Below are 25059 nucleotides of genomic sequence, written 5' to 3'. Positions count from 1 at the left end.
GCTTTGCAGAGTGGAACATCTCCATTAAAGTAAAACTATAGAGCTGGTGTCAGCACCTTGCTGGTTGTCTTGCAGCTGAGCAAACCCTAGAAGATCATTTGCTCGATTTTTTAATGACGGTAACACTCGCGGCTTTCCAAACACCGCACATGATTTGCAGTTCGTTACTGGGTATGTTACTTTGTTTGTTCTGAAATGAATATGGTAAGGTTTTGCAGCAGCAGCTACTTCAATATTCAAAAGGCAGAATGCATTCTTTGTGGAAGCTATTTAACATACTCAAAGAATGAGTACAAAGAAGTACAAGTGTATTTAAAAATACAGGATTATCAGGAGCTTTCTATCTCTTAATGAACAGCACCTTATTATCTCAGGTAATGCACCAAGTAACCTTTTCATAACGCATCAACTTTATCTTACAAGTAGTAAGCAGAGTTTTTCCCCTAATGACTCCATTGAAAGACTGCATTATACCTGGTTTTATTGATGGTTAGGAATATTATTATAGTATCTTCTAATTGCCAGACTAAATGTGCTTATAAAATATTCACAGACATTTCAGAGAATAGTGCTCTGTTGGTGTGAGCTCTATGGTGTATTTACAGTGAGACAGTCTCTCTTTCAGTTATCATTTTGCTGAATCATGCAACTGGATGCTGAGTTGGTAAAAGTCATGAATATGTTTTCAGTAGTAGAGTCAGTGCTAAGAATAATTATTTTTCTACTTCCATATTTTTTAAAATAAAATTCTCTGAGAGAAGAATTGCAACAACTTTTATTCACAAAACAAAACAAAAACTTAAGAGAACAAACTCTTCCAAATGATGAAACTTTTTAGAATGTTTGTACAAAAAGTTGAGATAGTGTTGAAAATGAGTATAAATCCAATAATAAGCACTTTTTTTTTCATTTTTCATTCATTCCAATTTTCTGTCTGCTCACCACATTAAAAAATGCCTGAAATTGGAACTTACCTATAAAACAAGCAGACTGTTTTTCATGCTGAAACCTAAACTCTAAAATACATAAACCCCAATCTTTTCCTACTGAAATAAATTTGAGCCTGAATCTCAATGAGTTACTTCAGGGAAAAGAAAAAAAAAAAATATATATATATATATATATTCCAACTTCAGCATCTCCGCTATATAAAGTAAGTTTACTACAGTGAACTGAGTAAGGGAAATTAAGAGAAATGAAATGCCCGTGTTTGCTAAGCACTCCCTTGAGTTTTGTGATTCCACATTGCCACATTGCAGTGGTTGGATCAACAAATAGTTTGTTCATTCTTTTAATTAAGGTATCTCACAACTGGCTGAAGCTTTAAAATGAGCAGTTACATGTAGTTCGATCCTTGAGGAGACTTTAGGAATTCTCTACTAAAAGCAAACTGTCCAAGACATTAAATCATACCATCCAACCTATACTTAGAGACCAGCTGAGCTTCAACTTCAATTGAGCATTTTTGTTTTTTCTTAAGAATTGTGATTTACAATTCTTGACATTACATGACTGTAAAATAAAAACAACCCAAAGACACAAGGCCAAATGCAGTTCCTGAATGAATGGAATATTCAACATATGATATTAGGAACTTTCAGTAATTTGGAAGCAAGGACAATTTTCACTGTCTCAGATTCCTGAGATGATTCTAAATGATGAAATTGTCTCCTGTTTTTGTTTGTTTGTTTGTTGTTGTTTGTTTGTTGTTGTTTTTTTTAAATGGTCTGCTGCAGTTCTCAGGCTCAAATCTTTCTACATTTGAGTCTAATTGCACTGTTGGATAATCTGAACCCATGAAATAAATATTTCTGAGAAGTACAGAATTGTCAGTTTCAAGGTAATAAATTCAGAAAATACAGTGAGAAATGACTCTCCCGCAGATGTCTACTATCCATAAACTGCTGTTGGCTAAGCTGCCAGATGAGTAAAAGGCAAGGAAGGCTCAGATAGGCCTTCTTAGCTACTCCTGTAAAGGTTCGTCTTATGTATTAATTCCTAACAAAACTTTCCAACACAACATTCATTACCATGTACCATTGATATGTTTACTAGTGCTGAGTCAGCAAACACAGTCAGGACTGCAGTTTTCGAAATGCCAAAGACAGCCCAGAGATTGGCAGACAAGTGCAGAGAGATGAGGCAGTTCTGAGGGGAAGGCAGAGAAGTCAAGTCAGGAAGACAGGGGCAAGGACACCAAGGTACAAGGCTGGGTACAGCAGAAGGTACAACACAGCTCAGGAAAAGCAGGAGAGTTTATGGTGTAAGTGGAGGGCACACTGTACCATTAAGCACTAGTGCAATCATATTGATGGGGAAATGAAAGATGATGACTCTTATTTCTGAGCACTTTGGCCAGTGTTTTTGGTGTTGTTTTTTTGTTTGTTTTGTTTTGGATACCTATCTGTTCAAGAAATGAAGTCTAAATATGTTTTTCATGTATTGCTATTACTATTTTTACCATGCAAAGCATTACAGATATGCATATGACATTCTACTGCTCTCAAAAGTGCTCCTCTTTGCAGTGAGGTGTCATTGGTTTACAGGTTTTGTAAATGAAGAAATTTGCATATTTTACAGAATAGATTTTCAGCTCAGAATCGCATCAAATAAGATAATGCATGAAAACAGCAACAGACCCTTGCCAAACCTTTGAGGAAACAGATGTTGAAATTGTAAATGTGAAACAGTAAGTATAGTATTTGAGCTTTTACAGGAAAAATAACACATTGTAGCAAACACTACATTTCTGTACATGAACGATTGCAAATAGCATATCTTGTAAAATATTCTAAAATAAATTACTTATTGAATTACTTAAATTACTATTTTTGTAATACATTCATGATTTTTACAATTTAGCATGACTTGTAATTTAAAAAGGGGTTGTAAGGGAAGATGATAAATTTTTGGAATGGGACAAAGTCTCATTGTGAGTCACAGTAAGCAACTTTTCATAGTGCTGTAAAATCCTGCAGTTTGTTTAACAATGGCTCTAGCAGGTGGCATATGGCTAATACTAAGTCTGTCACTATCTCCAGGGTGCCAGACATTCCTCAAATTTTCTGTGAGAGGAATTTTTTGGTAGATTTGGATTGTAAAGGCACGTGAGCATCTGTTGCCTGCACAATCTCATTATCATTGACAGAGTTAACTCCTACAGTTCTCAATGTGGTGGCCAGGGACAGAAGCTCAACTTTTCCCTTTCACCATGGACAGTGATTTTGACAAGGTCTTGAACAAATGCTCCATTCAAATACAAAGAGAGATGTAGCTGTAGAGTAAATGCAACTTTTTGAAGGTCTGTTAGAAACCATAAAACAAAAAAACAAACAAACAACAAAAAAATTAACATGATTTCTTGAGCGATGTTATTACTATTTTTAAGATGAATTCTTAGGTCAAGATTAAAAATTTTGCATTGTCTTTCCTTTACCATTATTTCAAGAGAAAACCAAGACTTGAAAGAAAATGTTGAATCCAAGTTTATCCAGAGTTAGAAACATCTGAAATATTTGCCCTTTATTTTGGATTTTATATTACTATCAGTCACCATAATATTTAAATTATTTACAAGTGAAATCAATGCAATAAAATCCATAATAAGCTCAAAAGACTCTGGAACTTTCTCTCTTCTCTGTTTTAGACAAGCCTTTCGATTTTATGGACTGTTATTCAGTTCTTTATCTATTGCTCTTAAATTACTGACAGCTTTAAGAAACATGAAAGACATGGGAGAAATTAAGTTAAAGGAAGCATTAGTGTCTAGTTAAAGTAATCCACTTATTTTTGTGTACTATAATTGCTTTTCTTAGGGCCCGTTTAAACTCAGTTTATCTCCCCATAAATTTTACCACTGGTGAATTTGAGCAAAGAAAAAATTTCTAATGATGAGCCAGTGGAAAGGGAAAAAAAAAAAAAAAAAGGGGGTGAAGTTTTGTAGTATACTTCAGTGTATAAACTTAGGCTCTCAAAGTGGGAATTGGCTGCAATGTCATGCTTTAGGTCTAAGAGAACTCCATTTTTCACTGCTTACGGTTCCCCGGCTCCAAAAAAGTTTTGAAACGTAGAGCACTGGCAGACAAATGCATTTTCTGTTCAGCCAGTCCATGACCTATTGATGCCTGCCAAGTCACCACACTGGACTCCAGAAAGATAAGCTTCCTGTCCTTTGTTTATTATCTCTTCTATAATTTCACTATTTACACCATAAAAATTACCTCAGATTCACACCTTCAAAGAAATATTCCACTTGTGTCCTAAAAATATACTTGCTTAAAGAGCAAAGACTCGCAAAATGCTCCATCTAAATAGCTTTCGAAAAAAAAAAAGTAAAAATAAAAAAGGCGAAGCATGGTATAATGGAAATATTTATCTTATGATGCTAGTAAAACACTTTAATTTTAATGTGGTGTAAAAGCAATAAGACACGCTTTAAGATGTCTAATTCTGTCAAAACACAAGGAGCGGAATGGAAACAGCCAACTGGAGAAGTCTGTGTTTTCACTGCAGCATTTTCTGTTTAGGAGGGTTGGAAAAAAAATCAGTCCGTCTAGTCCATCCAGCCCAAATGTTGTTATCTGTGGAATACTGTAAGTGAAGCAGGGAAGTGTCATCTACAGGACAGCTGCAACTGCTGTCCAGAGATGTTGGCATATAAGCAGGAAAGATGTTACCAATTTTGAAATAGCTGGAGGGGAAGAGAAATCTCTCTTTAGGATCAAGTAATATTCCATTTCTTTGTTTTTAAGACAAATCAAACCAGTGCTAGTACCCTGCCTATAGGGGGACGAACATATCTTTTCTGTAAAAACATTTAGGGAAGAAAAGCTTTCACAGAGAAATAATCCTTTTTTTTATTTGATTGTCTAATGAAAAAAAGTTTTCATACACAATTCCCCTTGCTGGTTCTGACCTGTCACAAAGAACAAGCCAGATACATACAATACAGTAAGTTTTCATATTTTTCTTTACCATGAAATGTTGATAGTGAGAACTATTTTAAACCTTTAAAAAGGAATGCACACAACCTTAAATGTCCAAATGCTTCAAGTACCATGTGCCCAGCATTAAGCTCAGATGTCACATTGCCAATCTAATGACTAAAATCAGCACTTTTAATAAGCCTTTTGGTGGGAGGAGCAGTTGAAGGAGAGCAACCCAAACGCAGATAGGTCAGAAGCAGAAGTAATAATGTATACTTCATAGCACCTCTCTTTCTATGGACATTTTAGAACATCTCAAAATATTTGGCTGAGGAAGAGGATGGTGGCCCCTGACATGAATCACTGGCCACTCTTTATGGAAGCCTGACATAGACTAGCATAACAACTAAAGAAAACAGGAAAATCATCACAACAATAATCATGAAGTACAGAAGTTGTCAAAGGACTTGGCAATGGTCTCAGAAGACACACAACTGAGTCAAAACCCTTGGAACCTTTTGTACAGCATGGCTGCCAGATGCAGACAGTGTATTTCCCAGATTTTTTGGCTGGCCAGAACAAGAAACAAGAAACAGAACAAGAAACAGTGGCTGCATGTGGAATAAAATCTTATCTTCAGGTTTGAATTAAATGTGCAGTTAGATATACAGTACTAAGTATGTAAATATCTGATCAAAACTCTTCCTAAGTATTCTCTTTTTACTCCTACAATGCATATGAATCATGCTTCTTTTCTGTTAAAGAACTGTTCACAAATAAAATGAGACCCTAAGAACAAAAATGTAAAGAAGTGAAAGAAACATATATAAATTAAATAAATTGGAAACAATGTTAATCTTAATAACTAAAGGTTAACTGATATGAGGTACTCAAGTTTTTGAGGTCTTTTCTTCACTAGCACTTACAGTTTTGTAAATCTTGTGTAGAAGAAAGTATATTGTTTTGCATAATTTTTGCTTTTATTCCATTCAGGAAATAAGTCAGAGGATCACTGGAGCTTTCAACCAATTGGTGTAGGACAGAACACATTCTTCGTTATGTGAATCTGAAGACTAAGCCTGGACTTGTGTTTTTTCCTAAAAATCATGGATCCTGAGGCCCTGGAGATCCTCAGGTTCCCTGAGTGTTTTCTGTGTAAATGGGGTAAAGAAGAATGACACTGAAGGGGTTTTCTTCAAAAAGAGAGAAAGAATTAAGCAAGCAGCCCAAAAAGACATTGAGGCGTGAAGCCAGAAACCTCTTTATTCACTAGCACATTGTAATGTAACCCTGCCTAGCTTTTGCCATTACTTCAATGGAATCACTGTCATAAAAACATCCAATTTTGATGACTGAGCAAAGTTCTAATGGATTTTTTTCTAAATGTCTTTCAAAGTGTTTAGTACCAGAGGGTGATTTTTCTAACATTGGTTAAGATATATGGTTCTTTGTTTTATATATTTTTTTAATAATCTCTATGTGGAAGGCAAATAGTGTGCTATTAATCATACGTGTGATAGTTTTATATCTTTAACATCTCATGTTAGAAATGAGAAAATGTTAGACAAGGAAATAAATCACAGAATAGATGTTCTGTATGCTTGTCTTACCTTCCTGTTCTACTTCTACCTTTGGTGTCAATATAGAATGTAGTACATGGTACACAACATATGTACAAAATGCAGTTCATTGCAGGTGCAGAAATCAGTTATTCTTATTTCCCATGCTTAATATTATTGATTGAAAAACATCTTGCAAAATGCATCACAAAAAATATCTCTACAGTTGTCTGGTTTCATTGGTTTTGAAAGTCACCTACACCATGCTATTAACACTAAATTTTAGAACTACTTTAGAACTATTTATTCTTGCCGTGGAATTGCAAAAGGTTTATTTCATCTCATGATGTAGTATTTGCAAGAACTGGCCCTAGAGGCGGGGGGCTGCCCTATCCTGGAGTACATAGATAGGTCTGTAGCATAGGTCTGAATGACAGTGTATCCCAAACAACTTCCGAATATACAGAATAAAAACCTCCAAGGATGACATCCTATCCCCCAAATCCTTCAAAAGCCGAACATTAGACCCATTTTGGCATTTAAATTTCTTCCTATCCATTTACTTCTCATCTCTCCTGGTGCATCAGTGCTGTGACTTATCTAAAACTAAAGGCAACTTGAGTCACCATTTGATGCCTTCCAGTATGGGCAGGTCACTATCAAATATGCACATGCAATCATATTTTGCAAATACTGAATACATTATAAAATACTCAACACATAGTTTAACTGCTTTCTTGAGTCAGGTGTAAAGACGGGAACATGTCATGCCCTCATCAGGACACGTGACTCAAAATGTTCTGTTCAGGCAGTTTTGGGATATAACATCACTTCTGCTGGAGGAGCAAGAAATATCACAGTTGGAACAGACTGGTAAGCAGCTGACTGAGAATTGCTTTGAAAGAACGATGTAATACTTGCTTTCAGTGCAAGGCAGTGTGTTAATGAAAACCCTTGCTGAGTGCTCTACAAAGAACATACGATATCAAGCAAAACCAGTTGCAGCCCTTGAAACAAAATATTTCTTGTCTTTAAGGGAAAACCACTAGTTAAGGCTTTACCCCGTATTGTCCTGCTACATCAGCAATTAGATCAGTCATGAGAGTTTCAGCAAGAACCGGTCCAACAATTATTTTATCTGGAACAACACAGCTTTTACAGTGAAAACCACAAATAAACCAGTACAGTCTAACTTCTTAGAGCCTGTCCTAAACTGGTCACATTGTTGGTATGCCACTTACTTCTGTCCAAGAGAATAAAGATCTCTTCTAAATAACTGGGTCACATTATGAAGTTCACAGATATTAATCTTCTCCCTTGGTTTTCTTTCATATCGCTCCCTGAAATTAGATAACAAAACTGAGACAAGGGAGTATGACTGAAACAGCTTTAAAGTTGCCAGAACCCACGGCGTTAAAGATTTCAGTCTTTGTCAAATCCAAAGAGAAAGCCTGATCAAAAGTAGACGTTATAAAATGCTTGGCTGTAGAAATATTCTAGGCAGTGTTAGTGTGGGTTCCTATGAGATATCTAACTCCTTAGCACAGTAAATTTTGTTAATTAAACAACTTGTATAATATAGAGTTCCATTCTAAATATAATTTCCTTTGTAATTCCAGGAATAAACATAAGTTATTTTCATGTGACCATTAGACAGTATAAAATATTGGGTAAAGGTTAAGCAGAAAACAAAGCTAATTTGTACCTTCAAGGGCTAGAAATACTGGAGTTATCTCAGTCTCACACATGGACTGAGATATGGACATGGACACACACAGTCAATTAGGGAGTTTCTTCTTGAATATGCTGTATTATTTTGCATACTTTTGTTTCATTATCATAGTAAGAGTTGGTCTTTTTTTAATTATTATTATTTGAGAAATGTTTTGTTTTGAAACTAGGGTGGAAGCTTTCCTCTTTACATAAAGTGTTCTCATTTTTCATGTTAAATGCCAAAAAGGAAGAATATTCTATATGTAAACACTGAAGTCCTATGTTAGCTATTTAACATGCAACAGACTGCATACTTTTGGAGCAGGATACAGTAATAACAAGTCATACAAATCATGAGTATGTTCTTGAATGATTCTCAACTATATAATAAACATTCAGTAACCTCTCAACATATCGCATGAACGTAACTTTTCCTGGTACAAAAGAAAACCTTTTTCTCCAATTTCAAATATGCCTTATTGCATAGGATGCAGATGAATACAAAGAAATTTATGCTCCCCAAATGTTGAAAAGTAAGATATTTTTCCTTAAGAAAAAATATCCCACATTCTTTTGGGGATTTTTTTAAATGATATTTTGATTTGCCTCCCTCCTCTTTCTTTGATGTCGTGATAGACTTTCTTTTTTTTTAATCCCTTACTTATGCAATTTTACTTAAGGTCTTCTCTTATGCTTCGATGTGACTTCCCTAGGAGTTTCTCTCGAATAATTTTACTTACCGATTGCATCACTGAAATTTCTAATTTTCAAAATTTCTTAATCCCACCCCCAAAAGGTATTACTAGTTTCATCAATTTACTGAAAATAATGTACAGTTCACAGTAAAAACTCTTTTAGTGAACATGGACTTACCTGAAATGTCTGCACAAGAGATGAAAGGTGAAAAAGAGAACTCAAACATTAAAAAAAAAGCGCAGATGAATTATTCACAACCGTAAAGCCAAATAACATACTTACTGTTTAATAGTAGAATAGGCTGCAATGTGTCTTCTGTAGTCTTGATACGTTCCTTATATCTGTCTCCATTTTGTTATTGGAAAGATTTAAATACTACTTTGTATAGGCAGTTAAGACAGAAAAGAGGTCTTATAACTGTTCATCAATGAACATCATGTTCACTATTTCAAACCATTGCTGTTGAAGTCTGAAGGAGTTCAATGTCTCTTTACTTCCTAAAGAAAAAAAAAAAAGAAAAAAAAAGACTTTCATTACTTCAGGAAGTAAAACTTTTAGCATATGTAATGATTAGGACAATTACAATTTTATTTTGTGACTTTTCCATGCTACACTAAAAGCTTGATTAGGTCACTTTGCCAAGTTGTTTGATAAATATCTGGTTAGAGTTATGAATTAACACAAATCTTTCAAGCCAGACAAATATCTTTGTGGTAGCTTAAACACCACAGGGATGGTGGAGAGACAACTCAGGGCCCTGTGAGCATCAGCAAGCTGTAAGGACGCCCAGCCTCAGCAGGACCTTCACCTCTACCTGGACCCCTTGGTAGAAACCTCCTGGCCCCAGTCCAGCCCCTCACCATGTCATGGGCTGCCACAGACCCTGCAACCAGCCCCCATCTCTGCCCACCCTGCCCGGAGGCTGTGGGACAGCTCAGCTCCTTGGCTGGTCCAGTCATGGTGGGGCTGCCAACCTCCAGCTCACTCCCCCTGTGCAGCAGCCCTGCAACCCTGAGAGACACAGTAAAATGATATTAAGATATTTTTAGTAAAATATGCTGGTTTTACTGTATCTGCACTATTTCTCCAGTAACTGAAGGGTGAGATTTAGTCTGAAGGATTTATGAGATTAGTGAAACGGAGCCTCCCATTACAGCTTTAAGAGATTTTCTATGGAACAGCTTGGCTTATGTTACGTTCAGCATCCCAGAAAGAAAGATAAATCTATACCAAATATTAACAAATTATTATCAGTTGTAATTGCTAGCTTTAATAGCTGGTTTTAAGGGAAATATTTTGGAGCTAAGCCTACTTAACATCTTCATCAAGAGGCCGGACAATGGGAGGGAGTGCATCCTCACCACGTTTTCCGGTTACACTAACCTGACAGGACCAGGTGATGTGCAGGCTGGCAAGGCTGAGGTGCACAAGAAAGAAGGGAAGCAAAAAGTCCAAAAATACAAAGAAATATATTTATAAACACTGGAATAGTTTCTCCAGAATGCCCATACTCAGAGATTTTCAAAATCTGAATGGGGAAGGACCTGATTAACCTCATTCAAATTTGAAGTTAGCCTTGCTCTGAGCAGGAATTGAGCAAGGAACCTGCAGAACCCCATTCCTGTACCATCCTCACGTTAAAACATCACGCTTCAATGACTATAGCTGAATTGTTCCTTTGCATTACAAACCAAAGCACTTAATGCTCAGGTGAAATCTCCTACGGAGAGTATCACTTGTAAAATATTCACCTATGTCAAATATCAGAACTGCTATTTAATTAGAGATTAATTTATGTCTCTACGCATTTTGTACTTTTACTATTACCTGACAATTTCATTTATTCATGTCAATCTTGTAGAAAAGTGGGACCTTTTTAAACTCTGCAGAGTTTTGGTCTTTAACTCATATCTTGTGACAACACATTATTCAGAATTTGTATTAAAAGCAATTATTTAATCAATTTTTATTTGCAAGCAAAAAGGACTATATGTTTACGTTAGAGTATAGATGGCAGGCTGAGAGCAACGATGGTGAGATATAAACAGCTATTAAGGCGCAGTCCTTCTTAAATGGGAAATGACAGATATGGCATTATATTTATTTCAGTGGTTTGTGAAAAGCAAACAGACTTCACGCTTAATGATTTTGATTGGCACAAATAAAATTAGGCAAATAAAATTTGATCCCTTATACAAAATTTCTGTTATAATGTGAGAAGAAGGACAGGCCGATAACCCACTTTTGAGCAAAAATAAAACTACACATTCAATTTTTCCTATGAGGTTTGAAGTTTAGGAAGAATAAGGACCTACATGGACACAGTGTTCAAAACAAAACAAAACAAACAAAAAATTCAAACAAGCAGTTGGGGAAAGTCAGGAAAGAAAGGGACAAATTTGTCATTTTCCAAAATATTGAACAATTACATTAAAAAAAAAAAAAAAAAAAAACCACTGATTTGGCACACCTCAGAAAAATCACACTGATTTTTCAGAAGGAAATGAAACTGATCCTCTGTGTCTTAGAACACCTAGACACACTTGTTGCCAGTGTCCAGCACCTTCACAAATTGTACTAATTTTGCAGTAGAACAGACAATCAGGAGAATTGTAGGCATTAATTTTGTTCATCTGCTATCTTTTAGCTAAGCATCTGTTTCCTACTGCAGTATCTCCAAACCACAGAAATAGTAGTAAGAAAGCGGGTGCATCTCTTACAGTTAGTGGGGAGAATGAGGCACAGCAATGACTCTGAAGGTCTGAGAAAATGACATTCTTTCAAGTCTGAGAGTACTTTGCTTTACATCCTAAAAAGTAGTTTTCACATTTTTCCAATAAGCAGTGCAGTGTTGGCACTTCCAAGAGAGTCACACAGACAACTACTCCCACTTAATATAATGGTTGTCTGTGGAAAAGTAGGGTCATCCCATGAGTTCTCTTGGTCTTCATTGCATAAGCAAACCTTCACTGACATTAATGTCCTCCTGAGAAATGTCTATTTCAAACTGGTATTTTCCAGCACAAAAAAAAAAAAAAAAAAAGCATTCGGCAAACAATCTTACAGTGCTGCTCTCAAAAGTCAAAATACAAACAGCCATGCTAAAATCTTGTGGGTGAGACTTATTTAATTAATGCTGTTGTGCCCTTTAGCAACCAGCCTCTGAATAAAGGGCACAGGGAATGAATTAAGAACTGAGAAGTCAAGACAGACTTCTATTAAAAGAGAGAGAGAGAGAGAGAGAGAGAGAGAGAGAGAGAGAGAAAGAGAAAGGAGATACTACTGTTACTTTCTGGTAAAGATCTTCAGTGACAGGTTAGTGTAGGACATAATAGGATACCAGTTTTTATGCACTGAGAATAGAGTTCCTTGCTTATATTAGTTGAACCCACTTGAATCCAGAATCTAACAATTTTAAGAAAAAAAATGCTATTAGTGTTTCTACCATATTCTTAATCTTGAGCAAGATGTCATATTTTTGCTTTTTATTTCGGAAGGGAAAACAGCCATGTATGCAAACAATATATAAACAATTTATATACAAGAAAAGGTAATGTGTTCTTTTCAGTCTTACTACAGTTGTAAGGCAGAAAACAATGGTGGTATCTTGGTTCCATTATGCAATAAATGTGGTTATCTTGTGGAAACCAAATATGTTGTCTTTCTATAACCAGTACCAGGCAGGAACATAGATACCGTTTATATTTTTGTTCCGAGATCTAAACAGGGTTGCACAAAGGGCTTGCAAAGTGTTTCAAGATTTTAGATCCTGAACATACTGATATCAGTAATGAAGTAAACTAGTTCTTACTTGCAGTACATCATATAACTTCTTTTCCTGGGAGACAAAAAAGTAAGGTTCTTTCAACTTCAATATAAACTTTTTGCTTAGAATAAAACTGTTTTAAAGTTCCACTCTATCAGTTCTGTAACATGAGACTTTCTGTACAAATGAGTAGTAATGCAGGGAGGTATTCTTGATTTGTCCGTGAGAGAATTTCTCTCATTTCAGAGAAAAAAAAAAAAAAAAAGGCTCATTGCTATTTAGAGAAAAAGGAGCATCAAGAAGACATAATGTTTCTATAGCAACAAAACTTCCTCATTTCATGTTCCTATTCACACTAATTGTTTCATTCTGAGCCACTTCTGGCATTTTGCAACCAATAAAAAGGGTAACAAAAATTACTTCCTACGTTTGTACAGTTAACTCTTCAAATGTGCCTAGCAGTCTGGAACTTTTGTCAAAGGCAGTTACTCTGTGATCATTAATTGTATGGCAGAGTAGAAGTGGTGTTATAATTTTTGCACTTTTAAAACAGAAATCTTCAGTGTTGCTGGAAAACTGAATGCAGAATAAACTCAAATTAATATGCAGAACAAAGTTCAGTGGACTAGATTTGGCAGAGACATTATCAAAATGGAAATATATATATATATTTATTTATTTATACTTATATCACTTCTCATTCAGATAGCTAGTTTTTCAAATCTGTCTCATTATGAATTTCTATTCATTAAATATCCTCTTTTCTGACTGGGAAAACCTGTTTTTTTTCCCCTTTCAAAATAAATGTGTGCTTTATTTTAGCCTTTCCCTGGCAAGTACTCCTAAATATTCACAAAGCTATCCCTTTTGTATTCCTTCTTGTTCTTCTGTGGTATAATGTCTACAATAAATAAGTAAAGTTTCTACAGTACACGGTATAGGAGTCTTCACTGGTGCCCAATCTTTTTGCAGGATGAATAGCAACTCATTTTTATAGCCTATTACTTAGTGACATACATTTTGTGATACCAGCACAAAGCTATCCAGCTGTCAGCATCAGTTCTGGTAGTATGATGAAGACTATAATTGAAGAACATCTTTAAAACGCTGCTGAGAGTTGCAAGAGAAATCCACAAAGAACTGATTCTGTATTTAAGCCTTGCACTAATGGAAGGAAACAAGTTGTTTTTATAAAAAAAAAAAAAAAAAACTTTTTTTTTAAATTAATCACAGAAAAAAAAAATATCTAAAATGTAGGATTTGTTGCCCACTTCTGCTAAGCTCCTTTTTATGAGGGTCATTTGAAATTAGCCAACCAACCTTCCTACTGAATTATCTTAAATAATGCTGAAATATTAAATATTCATATACTGTAGTGTAGAAAAAATGGGAAGATGGTTAAAGTTCAACTCATACTCCTTGAACTGCTTGGCCCCAAACAGGATTTTCCCACGTATGCAGCAGGAAGCATGTATCAACAATAAGAATTTTTTAATAGTGGAGAATTAGATTCCCATGCTGAGAAGAATGATATGGAGAATATTTTATTAATTGGTAAATGGTGCATCTATGAATCTAAGGTTTTCTGTATTTTTTTTTAATAAAGCCTTTTAAGAGCCATGCAGTACTGATAAGAGATATATGAAGAGCTCTGGAACTATGGACAAAGTGTTTCAGCTGCTCCAAAATGCAGCTAAGTCCCCAAATGTGAATGGATTTATGAAATATCTCTATTCAGCTTAAAAATCCTTGCTCCTTTTAGAAATTTACTGCATGTTAAATTGTATAAAAAGTCAATAGGAGCTGGTGCAGACCTGCATGCCTTTTAAAGTCTTTCCAAATATCTGTAATCAGCAAAACCTTGCCTGTACATAATGCATACATTGCATATTTTAGAAACTCCTACCTTTAAAACATTGAACAAAATTTAATAAGACAAGCTTTTTCTTGAAACTGTTTTATATATCCCCTGGAGTAATTTTGTCAAAGTTATCACATCTCCTAACATAAAAGGACAAACCTTTTATTGATAAATACATCCTTTACCACATGAAGAAATTTCCTTCTTCCTTATTCCCTCCCTCACCCATCTCAAACCATTCATAACCACATTCCTTTAGTTCAAAGGTGGGAGAGGAGAAAACATTCATCTCCAATGTTACAATTCTTCAAAAAAAAAAGATGGCTTAAAATGAAGAATAAGTAAAGTCAGGGAATTTGACACAGCTGCTATTATAATGAGCGTTTTTATTATATTCGAAGCGGGATGGAATAGTAGTGCTATTTTCATGTTTGAGAAATGGCCTTTCCAGTGAATATATATAATTTGAGGGGACAGAGATGCTCGGTGAGGCAAAATTACTTCTAATGGTCCTGCCACCACTTGGAGATCTAAGATATATTTTTATGTCACTGTCATCTTTACTTGGGTTTCCAGTAGTCATGCCTCTTCCTATGGGGTTTCCATAGTAATTAAGGTATACTTTAAAAAAAAAAAAAATAGCCATTGGCACTTATTAGCACATCAAGGAAAAAAATGAGTGTGTGTTAATTAACTAAGCACTAAATATGTTTTTGGCTAGGTAAAAGGAGCGTTTGCCTGTCAGTTAGCTTAGATTTTCTTTGCCTTATATTCAGGCCAAAATGTGTTTTAGTTAAGCATAAAGTGTTCATTACCAGTGATAATTTACACTATGTATCAAAACATATTTATAGAGCACTATAGCAGAAAAACTTTATCATTGAAAAAATATATAGCACAATGCATCTATTATGTTTATATAATTTAAATTTAGTGATTTTGATAAATCTGCAAAGTAGTTTCATAAATGAAGCTTCACGTACCTCAAACTTATTCTGAAGACTGCGTATAAAAAGTGAACACCTACAGTCTCTTCCAACCCTTTTGCCACAGTCTAATTTAAATAATACCCAGTTTTGCTGATTTTTCTACACAGGAACTTTTTCACTAAAGTAGTGTGGTGGGATATTAAAAAAAAAAAAAAAAAAAAAAAGGCACTTAAAAGTATTTAAAAACACTTCATCCACAGATGCTAAATAAACACCAAACCTTTTAGCTGGATCTATTTTCCTGACACATCCTAGAAGTGTAGAGAAGGCAGGTTTGTCCTTAATGCCTTTTAACTATGCACACTGATACACAGATATCTCTGTAATGAACAACGACTTTTTTTAATCAAAGAAGACTAATACACTTTCTTCAGGTTATATTCTCAAACACAGAACTTGTGTGAGTGCCATTCACAATTTGCAATTTGCAACATATAATTTATCCCAAAGTTATTTCTACTGATACTGCTGGGAAATAATGATACTATTTTTTTTTTTTAATATATCCCCAGATTGCTGTTTAATAGCCCTTGATTAGCATGTTTTCCCATGAATTTTGCCTAGGCAATGTTTGAATTCATTCATATTTTTGGTGACTACACAGGTCTTTGCCAATGACAACTTAATTACTTCCTTTTTGTTTATATAGAATGTCTCCCCAGCAATTCACTTGCTGCATCCCCTTGGGCAGTCTGTGAGACACCTGCAAGAATTAACTGCTTTGGCTGATCCTTTTAATTTCCTATTCATAAACACCCTTATTTGATGTAGCTTCTGTTTTTAGTTGGAATCTACTTATAAATGGCTGAAGTCACCTCTTAATTAGTAATAATATAGCACCAATTTCCTACATTTTTTCATAGTTTCGAGTACTGTCACCTTCTTCCAAAATTAGTCAGAAAACCCCTAGTACTGTCACCTCCCCACTTCACCTCCCACTAGGGCATGAAATTCCAATGTGAAGAGAAATTAAAATGTGTAGCACTTTAGTGATATAGCAACCTTAGTCCTCAGCTTTGAGTCCTTTTTTATTAAAAAGATATAGCACCTTTCCTTCTTCAGAGTGATCTACACTGTCATTTTTCACACCTGGTGACTAGAATCTCATTGATATTTTTTTCCCCTCACCAAAATTTCTCGGAACTATCAGCAATTTTAAATAGTATTTTCATTTATCTACCTTATATTCTTGTATTTATCAGTTAGATGTAGAAAGCAAGAGCATACTTATATTATGATTATTATGATATTTTCGTATATATATATTTTTAAGACCTCATAGATTTTGGGTTACCACTCTAGAAAGACTGGGAAGAGTGGGTATGCACTATACAATTTTAAAACAATAAAATTGTTAATGTTTTATAAATAGAAAATGACTCCAAAAAAAGCTCAGTAGTTTTCTTAGAAGGCACCAATAGATGTTAACATCAGTCTTCAATTTCAGTTACTTATTCTCTGCTGAATCTGTCACTTGGGGACATATACTGGAAACTTTTTTCTATCATTTTGGACTTAAGCAAATACTGAACAATTCCTTAGTCTCATCTTAGGTTTTTTATGGTTTTAGACTGAAGTTTGTTTATACCTCGTCAAATTAGTCTATATGAGTTTAAGTTGCCTACACCTTACCACACAGCAAGAGAGTCAGGCAAATGATGTTGAGAAGACAACGAATAACCTGAAAATTTAAGGGACTAAGACTACTCTATTAATATCCTTAAGGGCCTGTCCTCCAAATACCCACTATAGATAATTATGTGGTGCAACTACCCTTCAAAATAGGGAAATAAATAACTAACACTGTTGTGTAGCTGGATTATGTATTTCTGTTTGGATAGCAACTTCTTATCAGAACAACCTGATACCTAGAAAAACCCAAAACAATACAGGAAATACACCGTCCATCTGTAACATCCCTCAGTGAAACAAGCTATCAATAAAACACTGTTAAACTAGCTACACAGCCAGCTGAATTAGAGAACAAAAAATCATTACTGAATGAATTAGATGTTATTAGATCAGCCCTATTAATGCCTGTAATATATCTAATATACCCGTGACTTCTGTATAGATGGACTTGAAATGCTTAGAGAATGGTTGGGTGGACATTGAATACACCTAAGATCACATACCTCTGTATATTTTACTTATTAACGTAGAGCATCATAGTGCATAAATAGGTGTTTCCAAACAATTCTGTAAATAATATATAACAAACTGGAGGAAATGTAATCATCTGGAATTAGAGACAAAGTATAAGCTTTGTAGCCCTCCCTCTCCACCCCCTCCCCCCCCCAACTTCTGAATATATTATTTTTACATTGTATTTAATAAAATTTATATGTAGCTGTTTAGTACTTTTATATTTAGCACATTTTTTCAATCTTCCAGTCTCTGACATGGAATGCTTTAGTGGCTTCTCTTTAGTGACTTCTGGTTTTTTTGTTTGTGTGTTTGTTTGTTTTTTCCCTTCTTTCCTTAAAATCTTAGTCTGAAAACATGTCAAAATATAAGACCTTATTTACAGTTTTGATAACAGTTTATCAGAGAATAATACATCCCCATTTGTGCTATTTGTAATTCTTGGTAAATGTACCTATCTTCCTCACAATAACTTTCAACTAAGTATTTTTTATTATTTATTTTTTGCTTCAACTGTTAGCATGGTCTTATGCCTTTCTACGTGGAACACTGCCTAAAACATACATATGTATACATTTGACTTCACTGTCTGTGTACTCCATTTCAGTTTAACTACGTTTTCCTCTATCATATCATTTAATTTTTTGATTTTATTATATCAAAATGCCAGAGGGGTTGGTTGTCTCTTCCAGACAAAAATAGCAGACTTGTTCTCAGTACTCTAGCAACAACAACAACAAAAAATCAGTAATTCAACTTGGAGGAAAGGTGCAACTTACACTCTAATTTGTGCTACACATCTTTCTCCTTACTATACAGCTGTTGTAAATAAGCGATGGGACTGATTATGAACTCCTAAGTTTGACTTTGCCATTTCCCTGTTAGTGTATGTTCTGAAGGGCCACTTAGCTGTGCATGGGAAGAATCGAGAGGTATATCCAGCTATGCAGCCAGTAGGTGTCTCCCTTACACCCGTACAATAATCACATCGGCTTGTGCTGTATATACACATTTAACAAGGTCTATATGCATTTCAGTGTGTGCGGGGTGGGGGCATGGCATTATATGCTGTATTCCTGAAAGGGTAGAAATACAGGGAAAGATCAAATGTGATTTAATTTGAACAAAGTTTCCCAAGTCCTTTCAAAATGCTTCATGCCACAGCAGAGAGTTTGGGGAAAGCACGTATTTTTCAAGTGTTTTTCTTATTCTCCATACATTATATTCATACAATTTTGCTGAGCATATATTGTAACACTCTAAAATGAACAACATCTAGAAAGACTGAGATAGCCCCATCCTGTCTTGCACAGCACTAATAACAAGCAGCTTGAACAACTAGATTGAGAAATACTTTAGAACATTTTCCATTAAAAGTATTAGATTCCCATGAATCTTAGTTTTTTGATTTAATGAATCCATTCTATTGAACATGTTAGGCAGCTGCAATAACTCATTAGAATTCCAAACTGACTACAGAAAACCCTGTGTTTTAATTAAAAGTAATTTATCATTAACAACTTGAAGGTTTATCTTGTTTCCGAACTACCACTAAAAAATAAAACCCAACACATCTGCAAATATTGTATGATAGAGAATTTAGTTTCACAAGTCTTAAATAAGTTCACAAGTCTTAATAAACCCACTTCTGATTAATGTTTTCTGCATTACTGCCCTCAGAGTCCTGTCCTGCATTTTGCATAAGTATCAAATGTGTCTGGACTTCTGAAAACCCAAGAGAGAAGAATATGAAGGTGCTTTCTGAGAGCCAGTAGCTTCTTTTTTTCTGATAGCCAAGTGAAAAGGAGAATCTGTCAGGCTGCAAAGGCCATGGGAGGAAAGGCAATGAGGAAAGTGTCCAAAATCAGTGCTTGCAAAAGACTGCAGGAGTAACAGCTACACACAGCCAGGGAGAACTGGAGGAAACTGTAGCAAGCAAAGAATTGTAGCAGGTGTGGAAACCTAAACTGAGAAAGGATGTGATTAGAGCAGGAAGAGGTATTGGACAAAAATATGGGAAGGAAGTGTTAGAGAGAGAGAACTATAAGACCACGCAAGTGGGCTGGGAGAGGAGGAAGTCTGAGAAATTTGTGGGGGAATACTGAAACGAGCTTCTTATTGGGTGTGATAGGGAAACGCTGACGGCATTCAACCTCTGAGATAGAGGGAGAGGGCTGGGACTTGGGACGCAAGTGGTATGAGACTAAGACGTGGATTTGCAGCTTTACTGTCCCAGTCGCTCTCTGTTTTTCTTTGTTTGTTTTTGTTGTTGTTTTTTGTTTGTTTAAATCAGTAATTTTAAGTGATCATTTTAGACTTACGTAAAGCCTTTATATGAGGGGGTTCAGATTCTGCAATAGGATAATTGGAGATAGATTCCTAGCAGAAAAACCTTGAGATGTTGAAACTGAAGAACTATAGTTGAAATATGAAATATGGTACACAACCTCCACTGTAAACCTAAAAGCCACATTCACTGCCACAATGATCTTGCAAAGACAGCTTATAAAAACACAAGGAAAAAAAAAAAAACTGATATAATTGCTTAGTTGCAGACTGATGATAATGGAAAAAATATCTCTTGGCATTTTGTGGCTTCTCTTAAAAGTGGAAAGAATGCATCCTAACCACACCCAGAACAGCATCAGCAAGACAGCTAAAACCAACAGTAAAAAACAAATTTCTTGAAAAGTTCAGCTTCAGAAGAAGCAAAATCCTTGCTGAATTAAGTTCAAGTTGGAGAACCACTTCGATTCAAAAATACATATATGCAGAAACAAGAATATTTCCATATTGACAGCTTCAGTAGTTTTTCTTTCAGACTGGTCTTCTCAGTTTTTAATTACTTTATTTTCTTATAAATATGTTTGTTTTTTCCTGAAACCATCATTAAACTTTTCATGTTGAAGAAACCATTTTAGGACAAAAAGTTTCCATCAATTCTTCAAAAAGCCTGAAGATCTCTCCTTTTGGTTTGGCTATTGAGCTAAAAATAGCAGCTTTTACAAACGTAGATGAAGCAGGTGGTAGCAAGGCCATCATGATTAGGTGTAGTTTAACACACCTTCCCACCTAGTGACCCCCAGCCTTCTCAGGCCATATACCTACACAAAACAATACTTTCCAAAGTTCTGAAATGATTTAGACCTGTTCCAAAAGAAAAAAAAATGCTTGAATACTTGTTTGCTGAAGTTACCTGTCAAGACCCAGCAGGAAGATGGCTGCTCTTCTCAGGGAAGGAGGCAGCAGCCACGCCTGGGCCTACTGGGCAGGGTCCCACAGGGCTCAAACAAGACAGGCAGCAGTTGGGGGCCAGTAATGGGGCTCAGACACAACCCCTGACATACCAGGGGACAGAGCAAAGCCCTCCTAACTCAGTGAAGGGTTAACAGCCTGAGGCTGAGCTTAAATGGGACCCAGAGGTATGGGCCCAGGTGAGGCTGGTTGGGGCCAGGAAGGCCTATTAGTGCCCTCTGAGCCCGGGCATTATCATGCAAGGGAAGAGTTACTAAACAACTGCAGGCCAATATTTCTTACCACATGTTTGGGAAATCCTTAGAGTATGGATTTCATATGTCTAAAATCACATATTAAAAGGCAATATGTCATAGGAGGAAATGGATTATTTGAAAATTCCATAAGGATATATTAGAGAAGGGATTTTTTTATTATTTATTTTTTTCCATTTTAAAGGCCAGCTTGGCTGCTACATATGTGTGTAGAACCATATTAATAAAGCTTTGTTTAAGTGTCTGCAAACAAAGATATACCACAAAACAAAAAGAAAAATTCCTAAGCAGTTAATAACCTTCAGGAGCCAGCTTTATAGATGGTTTTGAAACACTTACCCAGAAACCCTTCTGAATCTGTCGAGGGCTAAATATCATTAAATATTGGCTGTAAGTACAGAAGTTACTTTTGAAAAATAGACTCATTTTCTTTAGGCGTTTATGTCCCCCTATATTTTCACTTAAATGCAGGATGATTTTCAAAGTATTTCAAAATATTTCACTATTACAAACATTTAGAACCTTCCCGGAAATTTGTCAACAAACCCTCACAAAACTGGTGATTTTTTCTTCTATTTCACACTACTGCAGTTTCCAGTTTCAAATTAAACTCATAAAAAGCAATCATATATTAGCTCTTGTCAGTGTTCCTGGTCCAAAGATACTTCTTTGTCTTGCTGTTTTATTTCACAGGAGGGTTTTGTTGTTGTTTTGCTTTGTGGTTTTTTTTTTGTTGTTGTTGTTGTTGTTTTTTTCTCCTTTTTCAACTCTGTCCTTTCTGTCAGCTTTTTCTTCCAGTTCAGGTCTCTTGACTGGGTTAGATACATGATCCAAATAACAGCTTATTTATCATGCTGTTTGGTGATGGATGCTTTGACGATTGCCTCCTATTCTTTTCTGACTGTAAAACTGAATTAGATTCTACACCGTGCAAATGTACACAATACACATTGTAATGGCAGCTGGTGGAGTGCTGCTGTAGCCAATTCTGAGTCTTTTTCCAGTCACAACTTCTGTTTCTTGTCTTCTATGCACAGCTCTCCTCCACCTCCCCCCTCCCAACCAGTACCCTAAAGAAAATGTAAAAAGTACCAGGCAATGGCACCAGCTGGTCCTATTTTCTGTCAACAGATATTCATGGTCTCTGATTGGAGTCATGGTCCCTAAAAGCCACATTTACACAGGAGAAGAAAATAACACTGTACCTTTTCTCACAAAGGAAAGTTAAACTATTTAGAAAATCTGCTCATGTATCTCCTGACCCAAAAATGGCCATCTAAATAATAAAATGACAGCTTCTTCAAGACATGGATGCACATGTAAACACAGTATAAGTATGTAGAAGTATGACTTCCATGTCTTTCCCACTTAAATAAAAGGAATGAGCTGCTACCTGTTTAAAACTAAAAGAGATTTAAACTTCAAAAAAGCTCTTATCTTTTGACACCACAGATGTTCTTAGTTTTTCTTAATCTTATAACATTTGCTGTACAGTAAGGAATCATAAGATTAACAGTCCCATGATATTTGTGGGTGAAACATAAACGGATGTAAAAAAGTAACTTCAACCCATTCTGCTTTTTTGTTTTTTTTAGATTTGTCTCAACTTTAGTAGTTCAAACATTCTCTGTTTGTTTGTTTAATTCAATATATCCATAAAGAAAGGCATAGAGGCACTTAGTTTTAGACCTTTGAATGTTTCTTTTTTCACATTGTGAGGTAGTCAACCAAGCTGATAAAGGCAGTTTTATTGTTTTGATTCCCCAGTTTAATGTAAATGCATTTAAGCCCACTGTTGGTCAATATATGACAATACTTATCTTGATGTGGCTATGTAAGCAATGGGCCAAAGGCATTTTGCAGATTGCTGCAAGCTAACTGCAACCATGATTGATTAATTTACTGTTCAATGGTGTAGCTGTTAAATAGATCCTCTCTTTTCATCTGCCAATTTCTTACAGTTATTGTGACAACAGCTGAACTACATCTCTTTCCTTTTCTTCCTTGTTAAAGTGAATTACCTCTATTTATACTGCAAGAATGGTGCGTATTTCTGAAATTCTGTGGTATGTCAGATGTCTGCTTCACTACAGGTATAGGGTAGGTTTTTACTTCACTCCATGTATTTATCAAAGAAGTGCTTCATGAAAATTGTTAATGGCTAAGAATATCAAAACTTAGTTCATTTATGTTCTCCTGTTTCATAGATTGTTACCTGCCTATGTACTCCTACAATATTTTCACTATATGATCTGCTTTCTCATATACTTCAGAATACAAAAGCTTTTACCTGAATACCCATCCTGATCAACCTGTCATGGAGGTCTTTTTTAATTTTGTTTGTCTTATGTTTATGTCTTAGAGTTGGAATGAACTTTGTTTTAAAACTACATTGATTTTAACTTAAAAAAAAAATGCTTTTAGACTTAAACAGTCTCAGCTTGAATGAAACCCCTCAAAATAGGCAAGATATTGTTTTGGCTTCCTTAATACAAGAATAAGGAAAAGGAGTATGAATTTGAGTTTGTAACTCATAGTTTGTAAACTCAAGTTTGTAACTTGGTTGTTTGAAGCTATCTACAGGCCTGGATCTTCCATGCAGTACCACGCTCCTCAAGTTTTTTGTTTGCTTTGTTGGTTGTTTTTTGGTTGGTTGGTTATTGTTTTTTTCACTTTTCTGGTCTCTTCCCATCTCTGACATTCAGGAGGTTCTTCTGTCACAAAAAGTAACAGGGTCACTTTCACTAGCTTTGTGATCATTCCCCTATCCTCTGGGAATTTTCCAGTCCTACTGCCCAACTGCTTTGGTTCTATGTTATACTGAGTCTTGCACTAAATGAGTGTTAAACTAAGAATCCAGTCTATACATCTTATTTTCTAAAGTTTCCACCTAATTCCACTTTCTGATACAGCATCCTGTAATTTTAGTAGCTCTGTCTGTAACTGTTGCAAGGAACTAAGATATGTAGTCAGTGCATTAAGCATCGTATTTTATCAGTATGTTTCACAAAGGAAAATGTTTAGTAAAAAGTGGTGCAAGATACAGACACAGATATGGATTCAATCCTAATGATACCTAATGATCACATAGATTTTTGTGTTATCTCACCTGACCTATTTACATTGTCATATTGAGCTTTCCTTATTATTTAGTACTAATTTAGTACTAGGAACTACTAGTTCCTTCCCTCTCACACACTGATCTTTTCTCTGGTGGTTGCTTTTTGTCAGATTCATTGTTTGGTAACTTCAGTCAGTACTAAGTTTCATAATATCTTATATCACAGTTTCCTTGTAAGCTTCATAATGTCCAGACTTCCTGGCTTTTTGTGAAATAAATGGTGACTAGACCAAGAACAAATCATACTCAGAAAAAAAAAAATACTGGTCTCGTTTGTCTGGAACACTTCTCTCCCTGATCTCTTTATGATCATCACAAATATTTGCAAAGTTAAAGCATGAAATCCAATGAAAGGGTTGGAGAGGATATAAAAAGAACAATTTTGTCAGTTTAAAGCCCCACATCCAACACTGTTGTAAGCTGTCTGCACCATGTTTAAAATTGAAAGCAAGGGAGCAAAACATTCAGGACATACAGATAATAAAGAACAAAATAGACTATAAATGTGAGACAGCTGGAGACAGCAATTCTAAAGCTATAATCTTCCTTGAGTATATCTAAAACAGAGCAATCATTTCTCTTTCTTGACATTAGCAAAGAATAACTCTGATTCACTGAAAGTTCAGAATTTGTTCTGATCTTCTGTATGTAGGATTTAGTTCTTAGTGACACTGTAACTACCAAGTGCATTAAGAATCAAATAGACGTTTATTCTGCACACATTATCAGAGGGTACTGAGAATAAACAAAAGTATTTCTGACCTAGAAAAATAGA

The 25059-nt window shown here is 35.4% G+C and overlaps 1 protein-coding gene across 13 annotated transcripts in view; it reads right to left on the bottom strand.

Annotated features, from left to right (window-relative positions):
* Positions 1-25059, bottom strand: part of LOC308194894 (uncharacterized protein) — a 293597-nt gene that overhangs the window by 232988 nt on the left and 35550 nt on the right. For 12 of the 13 annotated variants that reach the window (XR_013951021.1, XR_013951022.1, XR_013951023.1 and 9 more), the window contains exons 3-4: positions 9176-9390; positions 7726-7824 (exon numbers count right to left, since the gene is read on the bottom strand). The gene's annotated coding sequence lies outside the window, so the exon portion shown is untranslated. Of the gene's footprint in view, positions 1-1734; positions 4691-7725; positions 7825-9175; positions 9391-25059 lie in introns of those variants that run through there. The other variant, XR_013951032.1, reaches the window with a different exon arrangement.

This window comes from Anser brachyrhynchus (genome assembly GCF_964034855.1).
Source record: "Anser brachyrhynchus genome assembly, chromosome: 4".
Classification (NCBI taxonomy): domain Eukaryota; kingdom Metazoa; phylum Chordata; class Aves; order Anseriformes; family Anatidae; genus Anser; species Anser brachyrhynchus.
This window is presented reverse-complemented; position numbering and strand designations above follow the sequence as displayed.